Source organism: Acanthochromis polyacanthus, chromosome 7, assembly GCF_021347895.1.
Source record: "Acanthochromis polyacanthus isolate Apoly-LR-REF ecotype Palm Island chromosome 7, KAUST_Apoly_ChrSc, whole genome shotgun sequence".
Lineage (NCBI taxonomy): Eukaryota > Metazoa > Chordata > Actinopteri > Pomacentridae > Acanthochromis > Acanthochromis polyacanthus.
The window spans coordinates 3,194,040-3,203,485 of NC_067119.1; the positions used below are offsets into that span (position 1 = coordinate 3,194,040).

The window sequence follows — 9,446 nt, forward strand, 5'->3', positions numbered from 1 at the left end:
GTGTCGTAAAGGAAGAGCACGATTTGTGACAGGGTGCCAGGGATGCTAATGCCAAACAGTTTTCTTGTAAAAGTTTCACAATAATAGTGCACAAATTGAAGACAACACTTATTTATCCAGATATTTCTGATTTAGTCAAGAGATACATGATTTGGTCCACAAAGTTCTGGTCCATTTCGGGTCGTCCTGAACACAAAAGCTCTAGTCAGAGATCATTAGGCACCACAGAAGTCTTTGTTATGGTGCAAATTTACTAGCTAAACTCTCACAGTGGTCTCTGCCAGTAGTCTGAGTTATGCCTCATCTGGTTTCCACAGTATTAAACAGGAAGGGGCTCCACCTGGTGGAAGAACCAGGAACTACAGCTGATCTGCAATACATTAACTGACGTGGAGAATACAGGTTTCTACATCTGCTGGAGCCTTGTGGAACCACAGTACATCCTATCAGCTAATACTACATTTACCTTCTGAAGCTACATGTACCCTCTAATACTACATTTACCTTCCAACACTACATTTACCCTCTAAAGCTACATTTACCCTCTAACACTACATTTACCCTCTAACACTACATTTACCCTCTAAAGCTACATTTACCCTCTAAAGCTACATTTACCCTCTAACACTACATTTACCCTCTAAAGCTACATTTACCCTCTAATGCTACATTTATGTCTTCTCAGAACGCTGAAATCTTCCTTCTACAGTTGAACTATGTGACTGTTGGTGAGTATTGAATCCGAACCTCCCAGGGGATGCACCCGTGGTACCAGGCGTGGCTCTTCAGGTCTGCTCCGCTCAGCTTCAGCTCCTCCTCCAGTTCCTTCCTCAGCTTCTCTGACGGCGGCTCCAGCCAGAACTTCTCCTTGGAGAACTGGAACGGCATCGCATTCAGTCAGGAGATAGAAAAACACGACAACGCAACCATCACAGAGACCCAGAGCAAACTTTAGTCAGTTAACGTCCCCACCCTGGCCTCCATCCATCCCAGCATCCATCCATCCCACCAGAGGCCCAAACACCAAGCCGGAGTCTCGGCCTCGTCGCCACGGCAACGTTATTGTGCCACATGTCCATCGCTCAGTGGCGGCCTTTTGTGTCTTTACACAAACAAATCAAAAATAAAGCTACTGTAAATCAGTCAAGGACGAACTGGAAAACACTTACACTGTAAAAAAATAAACTGTGCAAAAAATTTAAAAAAAAAGTGAAAAACTGGCTTAAAGGGAGCCAGAAAAATGTCGAAAATAGTAATGCAGAGAAAATAACAGCCAGTATCTTCAAAATAAGCAAAAAAACTGTCATTTTTCAATCTAATGTTGTATAATAATTAACTATCAATTAGAAACTTTATTTTACTTGTTTTTCTACCATAATATTTTCTAATAACAGCTAATATGTGATAATATTTATTAAAACAGAAGTAAATAAATACATTCAATTTGAAACAGGCAAATAAATGAAGACAGCTTTTAAAATAGAAATTAAAGCTTAAATAAATACCTGTAGAACTGCTTAAACATCTAAATTTAGAACTAAATAAATGTGTCATTTTAATCTCCTTTTCTGTGATTTCATTGGATATTATCTACAATTTAATTAGTTGTTTTTTACAGTGTTTTTCTCCTCCCCCCTCAGCTCGGATAGAATGATTCGTCCCACCGGACCCTGAATCAGGCAGCGGGCCAAACCACTTCAAAACAAAGCAGGAGTGTGTGTGTGTGCGTGTGTGTGTGTGTCCAGTGTTTTCGTTCATCAAGTATCCAATTAGAAGTCAACGGGCTGGAACTCCTCTCTTCTCTTCTTCTCTGGTTGCCATTGGTAACCGAGGCAGCATCAAACTATGCCGGTGAATTCCTCGAGTCTTTTCTGTTTTTCTGTGGCTTGAACCCGAGCCAGATTTACAGAAACCAGGTTTGATTTCACTCAGAAAGTGTCGGTTTAGGCGAGAAGAAGCAAGAAAAGCAGCAGAAAGAAGAAAAAACACGAAGAAGAAGAGATAAAAGATAAAGTTTAACTCACTTTGACGTATTCTCCACCGCCGTAGGTCACATCCTGAGGCCTGGAACACCAAATAAACACTTAATAACAGTTAATATTAAAAATAGTTTATTCTACAGGCCTGAAACTGACAATAAACTCCCAAACATACATAAAGTCTCTGTTTCTGGATGAGTTTATTACAGAAAAGCTGTCTATTATAAATGTACAACAAGCCTTTGTGTAGCAAGCTCTTTTGCACGTTTAAAAATAAATATGTAAAAAACAAATGGTCAAAAATCACATCAAAAACTGTTAGAATACTGTGATGTTTGAAAACCATAAAAGATAAATATCTGCAAAATAGTCTTTTTATTTTTAGTTTATTTAATCCCGTTTAAAATCTGTAAAATACTTGAAACATTTAAAGTATTATTTTGTATTTATTATTATTTCTGATTCCGTGATTTTACTAGATATTATCTCTAATTTAAAAAAATAGGGGAAATCTGTAAAAATATGTACATGAAAATGTATTTATTAAAAACGGAAAAAAGTGAATTAATTCAACATTTCAAAGTATAATAATCACACTTTTTGAAAATTAATTAACAGCTGAAAAAAAATTAATTGAAAACAAAAATCTATTAATTAAAAACAAAAAATATTTGAAAACTAAAAAAAATTCAACTAATAAAACTAAAAACTCAAAAATCTAAAGCAATTAATTACAGTTTAAAAAAACTACAGAAACATTTTTTTACAGTGCAGCATCTAAACACTGATAAAACCAAACTATACAAACACAGCGGGTTTTAACCTAAATATGTAAACTTGTGCTCCATAAAACACTAAAACCTGCATTGTACTCATGAGGAGAGTTGATATTTCACAGCTTGTTGTGACCTCATCGCTGTCAGACGGCGGTCGGATCAGATTTATTTACCGTTTCCACGGTAACAGAAGTAAACAACCCGACCGCTGACATCATGTTTACAGTCTGTTTGCTCTGGTTGGTTCATGTGGAAATACCCAACAACTTCCACGTCTTAATCAGTAAATATTACATGTATCTGAGTAGGAGTACTAGTAGTACTAACAGTATTAGTAGCAGTAGATGTACACTGTGTGTTCTGAGCTGTGAGCTGATCCGACTCCACCCAGCTGCTTCTCCAGGGAGGAATTTATTTCTCTGCTGTTCTGTGAAAACCTCAAATCTACACACTCACTTCCTCAGAAGCAAAATGAAATACTGTTTGTAAAGATACACAGTGTTGAAAATATTTACAGTTTTGGCATTTTATTAACAGCAACAAATTAAAAAATAAAAAGGTAAATTAATCATTTTTTCAGTGATTTTATTAGCAATTAACTGTAATTTAAGAAAACAGGAAAAATCGTAAAAAATATTTAAAATCTGCACTTTTTAATACATAAATTTTTAAAATATTATATGTTATATACTATATAATATTATCATATATTATATAGCATTTTATCTATCATAATGTATATTTTTAATAAAGATTATTATTCTTTTAAATTATGGTAAATATCTGGGTTTTTTCAAATATTAATTTTATTTACTGCCAATCATTTGTAAAAACATAAAAAAATTCTGATTTTACTAGCAATTAAAAATAATTTAATTAATTAATTTATTTCATTAATTTAATTACAAATATGTAAAATAATGATCTGTTTTCTGATTTAAATACATTTAAATTTGTGTAATTTCACTGTTGGTCTAACGTTACAAAAGAACAAATGACTCGTTGTAGAAACAGTCGAACAGCAGCAGTCTTCAGAGTCTAACTTTGTGGTTTTTTGTGTTGTTGTCTTTTTTTTTTTTGGGTCTCTGTTCACGCTGCATACTTCAGGAGTCTGGGGAGGCGACCTTTTGTTCCCAAACACAAACTCTGAGGACAGACGGCAGAAAAACACAGATGTGGAGGAGAAACCGTCTGAGAAACGTCGAGAAGAACAAACCTCCAGCGGCTCATTTTAGGTCCTGAATGTCGACGTTTAACCGCCTGAAAGCTCGATTTTATCACGTTTATGCCAAACTGTGGAGGAAAAACAGACGGACTGATTTCTGTTTCCTCATAGCCAGCTTTAGTTTAATGGAATAATTACATCTGCAGAACTTTGTGGTGGAATATGAGTCAAAACAAATGTGATTTATGGAGTTTGTGCAACAATTTCAGACTGAAGAGAGAAAAAAATCTTCATCTTTTCTTTATTATGAGTAAAGCTGGAGTCCAGACAGGCAGAAATGAGAAAATTCTGGAGGCTGCAGCTCTTTTCCTGTTTTAAACTGAAATTAGTTTTAGTCCAAACAGATTCAGTTCTAATAATAAGTTATTTAACTGATATTCTTAATTAAAGCTGCTGCTTTTACTGTTTTTTTGTTTGCGGTTATCAGATTTCTGTTAGACTGAAGCTGAAACTAACTAAACATCATCAGTTTTCCTCCTTTACAGGTGAACAGAAGGTCAGTGAAGCTGTCGGAGCTCTGATTGGTCAATAAGGCAGAACACCTGAGAGGGGGCGGAGCTTAGAGATCAGTCTGTGAAACACATGGAGGCTGAAGAGCCGACTGAAACGTTCAACTTTAAGACTTCCAGCTGCAGCAGAATCACCTGAACTTTGGTGGATTTAAACTTTTAAACTGCTTTATAAAGAAAAGACCATCGTCATCGTCATCGTCGTCGTCGTCGTCGTCGTCGTCGTCGTCATCGTCATCGTCGTCGTCGTCGTCGTCGTCATCGTCATCGTCATCACAGCAGTTCTTTTCTTTTGGGGTTTAAACCGCAGAGATCAGAGCTCTGAACCACAAAATGAGATTACCGGGTCGATATGAAAATGTCCCGCCGTCATTTTCACACATTTCTAACGTTAAACTATTCAGTCTTTCTATTAAAAGTGTTCTGGTTCTGATTCTCCTTCTGGTCCTGGTTCTGGTTCTGATTCTTGTTCTAGTTCTGGCTCTTGTCCTGGTCTTGTCTCTGGTTCTGGTCCTGGTCCTGTCTCTGTCTCTGGTTCTGATTCTGGTTCTAGTTCTGGCTCTTGTCCTGGTCCTGGTCTTGGCTCTGGCTCTGATTCTGGTTCTGGTTCTGGCTCTTGTCCTGGTCCTGGTCTTGGCTCTGGCTCTGATTCTGGTTCTGGTTCTGATGATCTGCAGCTGTTCTACTAACGGTTGAAGTCTATTCCTCCAGACTTCTCTCCTTAAACCAGCATGGGGTTCTACAGCCTTTAACTTCCTGCAGACGTCCAGAAACATCCCATAATAACCCAAACAGAGAGTAACAGGAAGGAGAAAGTCTGTTGAACCTCAGAAACCACTTCTTCTGCTCCGACTGATTCAGAAACCAGAAACAAAACCCACTCTGAAAGTTAAACTTAGACTGAAACTAGACGGTTGCCGTGGTAACAGTACACCAAATGTTGATGTTTATTAACATTAAATTAAAAATGTTTAGTAAAACTGCTGCTTTATAAACAAGAGTGGCTTTGTTTTAGTTTTAATATTACAACTATACAACATTTAACTGAAAAATTACACATTTTTTAGATTAAATTAAATTCTTATTATTTCTACAGATTTTATAACAGAATTATTATATTAATTATTATATTAAATATTTAAAAAAATAGGTTCAACTCTGAGCTCAGGTTCTACAGTGATGTCTACACTGCAAAATAAATAAAAATATATTTTAAAAAAAAACCTTCGACAATAAATAAATAAATAAACAGCTGATTATACACAACGTTTGCTGTTAGGGGGCTTATTCCATCTCAAAACACCAAATATTCAGGAAGGTGATTGCAGCACCATCTTCAATATACCTGTGGGTGCTGGTGGTGGAAGATCATGATAAAAAAGCTTTGTGTGCAAAATTACAGGCTTATACTCCCAGTAGTTTTTGAGTTATGGCATTTTCAAATTTTAATAATTCAGGCCAAAATGCCCTCCCCCCAATCCTCGCCTGGAATTTTTAGGTTTTAAAATGCTTATATCTCTGCTTCTGGGTATCAAAGAGACTTGAAATTTTTTCTCCAAGCTCCCTGCATGTTGGTGATGTCCTAGAAACACACACACGATCAGGAGAAGTCTCTACAGAGCAGGGGGGGGGCTTGCCCAAAATGTATAATTATTTGTAAAAATCACTCGCGAGTAGGGTTAAGGGTTTTAAAAATACTAGAAATCTTACAGATTAATGTCTTAGCACCATTTAGTTTTGCTCTAGACCAGACTGGCTTATAACTTATACAGGGGGAGCCCTCGAGGCCCATTATTTAGAGAGATATGGACTGCTGAACATTGACCCCCATGAAAAGTGCCGAATTTTCAAGGACCCTGAAGTCAATGTAGCGCAGGTGGTAGAGATCTGCAAATTTGCACAGAAACTCGTCTATCCTCTTACTATAGCCATGCAACGTCCCAACTTCTAGCCATCACTGCATCATGCTCAATTTTACCCTCAAACTAGCCCATAAAACCTAAAAATTCCAGGTGAGGATTGGGGGGAGGGCATTTTGACCTGAAATATTAAAATTTGAAAATGCCATAACTCAAAAACTACACATTTTGCACGTAAAGTTTTTTTTTTTTTTTATCATGATCTCCCACCACTATCTTCCAAAGCCAAATTGAAAATGATGCTGCAACCCCCATCTGTGAATTCAGACGGAACTGGTCAGGGGGCTTTTTAAAAATAAAATCAGAAATGTGCTTGAACAGTGTGGCAAAAATATTTCTAATGCAATGATTCAGTCAGACTGAAATGTCATTCTGTAAAAAATAAAAGTCTCTTTTCTTTACATGAAATGACAGTTTGTAAAATAATGCTGTTTTCTATCTGATATTACAACTTATTTAGCAACATTTTTCAAGTTCATTATTTTTACTTTGTTCATTTACAAAACATATTTTCTTGGAACTTTTTCAAAATGAAGTTAAATGCTCTAAGAAATTTATTTAACCTTTTTTCTCTTACATTTACATCCTCTAGATCAGGGGTATCAAACCATTACTTACATGGCAGCAGGTTTTATAGCATTTATTTGCATTTTAGTAAAAAATAAAGGATCTGATTACTGTTTAACATAGAAGTTTAGAGTTTTTTCTCACAATAATGCGACTTTTTGGTCAAATTAAAACCATATTCTTATGAAATATTAACTTTTTAAGGAAAACTGCGATTTCTTTCTCATCGTTGTGACCTATATTTTTTAATTGAACAAAGAAAACTATGTTTTCCTGCAAATATTTTATTTTGTTTGAGTAAAACCTTGACTATAGTAGTATTATTTGTATTATAGCAGTTTTATAGCGTTTTATTGGTACTGGTGCAAGTTAAACTGTGAAAATATCAGTAAAATACCATTTTTCATACCAATAAAACAATACAAAATTCTCTTAACAGTTCTATTTTTAAAATTGTAATCACATTGAAGTAAATTATTCACAGAAAAATTTGCATGTTACTGATATTTTTACAGTTTTCTGAGCTTTAACTGTCATAACTTGAACAAAAGCACCAATAAAACACTATAAAATACTCTAATAACCCTGTTTTTAGAATTTTACTCAATTAAAGTGAAGTATTTGCAGTAAAGTGTAGTTTTTCTCTGTTCTATTAACTGTATTTGAAAAAAACATGTAATCTGATTTTTTTTTATTCAAATATCATCTTAATTATGAAATAAACCACAACAATGTTTGAAAAAATCAATTTAGAGGAAAGTTAAGACCCTGGAAGCTCTTCTGAGACACTTTCAGGTCCTAAAGCAGTGAAATCTCCTCAATAAAGTGATTTTAAATGAGGTCAGACTGAGAGAAAGCAGCTGCTGCATCTCTGCCAGAAACTCTTATCACAAACTGAGACCAGAGCTGAGGATCAGATTCTCTTCTTATGTAACTCCAGGCTGCACACAAACAGCTCAAACCGCTAAAACTCTGCTCAAAGCTGCAAAGCTTTCACCGTTTTCTGCTTTTCAGGATCCAAAATCAGCAAAAACGGCAGAAAAACTCAACTTTCTGCTTCAAATGCATCAAAATAAACTCCTAAAATCCGTCCAGAGTCTGAATGTTTACCGTGAATTCTCTTCAGTTTCTCCTCAAACCTCCTCAAAAAACGTAAATCTCGAAGCTCCTCACCTCCTCACATCCTCCGGTTCTCCGCAGCGGACCGAGCGGCTCTTTAAACCCCCAGATTCGCTCATCTTCTCCCGCAGCAGACCGACGTTCGACCCGCTGCCTGACGGAGCTCCGGGACGCTACTGCGCATGTCCGCTGCTGATACGACTGTTTATGTTTTTATCTTAAAATACGTTTTGTAGAAGTGTTTGAGTAAGTGTTTGATAACTGCTCAGACTGACCAATTCTCATAATAGCATTAATTTTACTGTCCTGTTAAAACGTTTGTCTTCTACAATTCCGATTTTTTTCGGAATATTTTAAAATTATAACGTTTTTCTGATAGTAAAACCAATTTCTCCTAAAATTACACAAAATTCTGATTAAAATGACAGCTTATTATTATTATTACTCTATTACTATTATTATTACTTATTTATTAATCAAATAAAATTCCAACCTTTTTCTCACTGTAAAGCATTTTTTTGTCTTTAGTCTTGTAATAATAATAAAAATAATAATAAAAAAAATAATTAAAAATTATCTGTGGGGTCGTTCCCATATATTGTAAATAATAATTTTAAAAATGCAACTTCTTACCATATATTATTATATACATTATGTTAATATAAATAGTATAATCTTAAATATAAATTGATTATTTACTATGTTTACTCTAAAAGTAATGTCACTTTCTTGAAATTTAAAAGACTTTTCAAAAGCTTTTTGCTTCACATTAAACTAATAATGTTTTAGATGAACATGTTAAATTCTCACTAATAACAATAATTAAAAAAACAATAATACAAATAATTTATTCATTGCCAGTAATATAATAATGCAATATATATAATATTTATATTATTAAAATTTATAGATTTATTTTATAATTAAGTCATGAGGAAATTTATTTCATTATAACTTGAAAAAATTATTCTTTCCTTTCATTTTCTCCTTAATCCACTGCAACCAATCCTCCTCTTACTAAGTCATTGTTCTCTGTTTTAAAAACCTCAAACTCTTACTTTCTTGCCCAGTAAAAGTTTTTCTGGTGACATTTTCAGGCTGACTACAGATAAACTGAACACAAACGAGTTCAGGTCTCTGAATGTGTCGCTAATCAACACCTTTAACTCCTCCGGTGACAGCAGGTTTCCTCCTCAGACTATTTCTGGACGTCTAAAAATAAAAATAAACGCTCCTTACTTTCCTCCGTTCTGCTCTTCCTGTGAACACGTGACGCCTCGCTGCCTCTCGCTTTCAGATATGGGGTCCATCGGTACGTACAGATCCTGGGTTTGCGTCGCTCTGGGGCTTTT

General features: G+C 35.1%; 1 long non-coding RNA gene across 1 annotated transcript; it reads right to left on the reverse strand.

Annotated features, from left to right (window-relative positions):
• Positions 1-791: 791 nt before the first annotated feature.
• LOC110969050 (uncharacterized) lies at positions 792-8,205 on the reverse strand. The gene is made up of 3 exons (XR_007943210.1): positions 8,086-8,205; positions 2,025-2,064; positions 792-876 (listed from the first exon to the last, which is right to left on the reverse strand). It is a non-coding gene; the product is annotated as an uncharacterized LOC110969050 (long non-coding RNA).
• Positions 8,206-9,446: the final 1,241 nt, after the last annotated feature.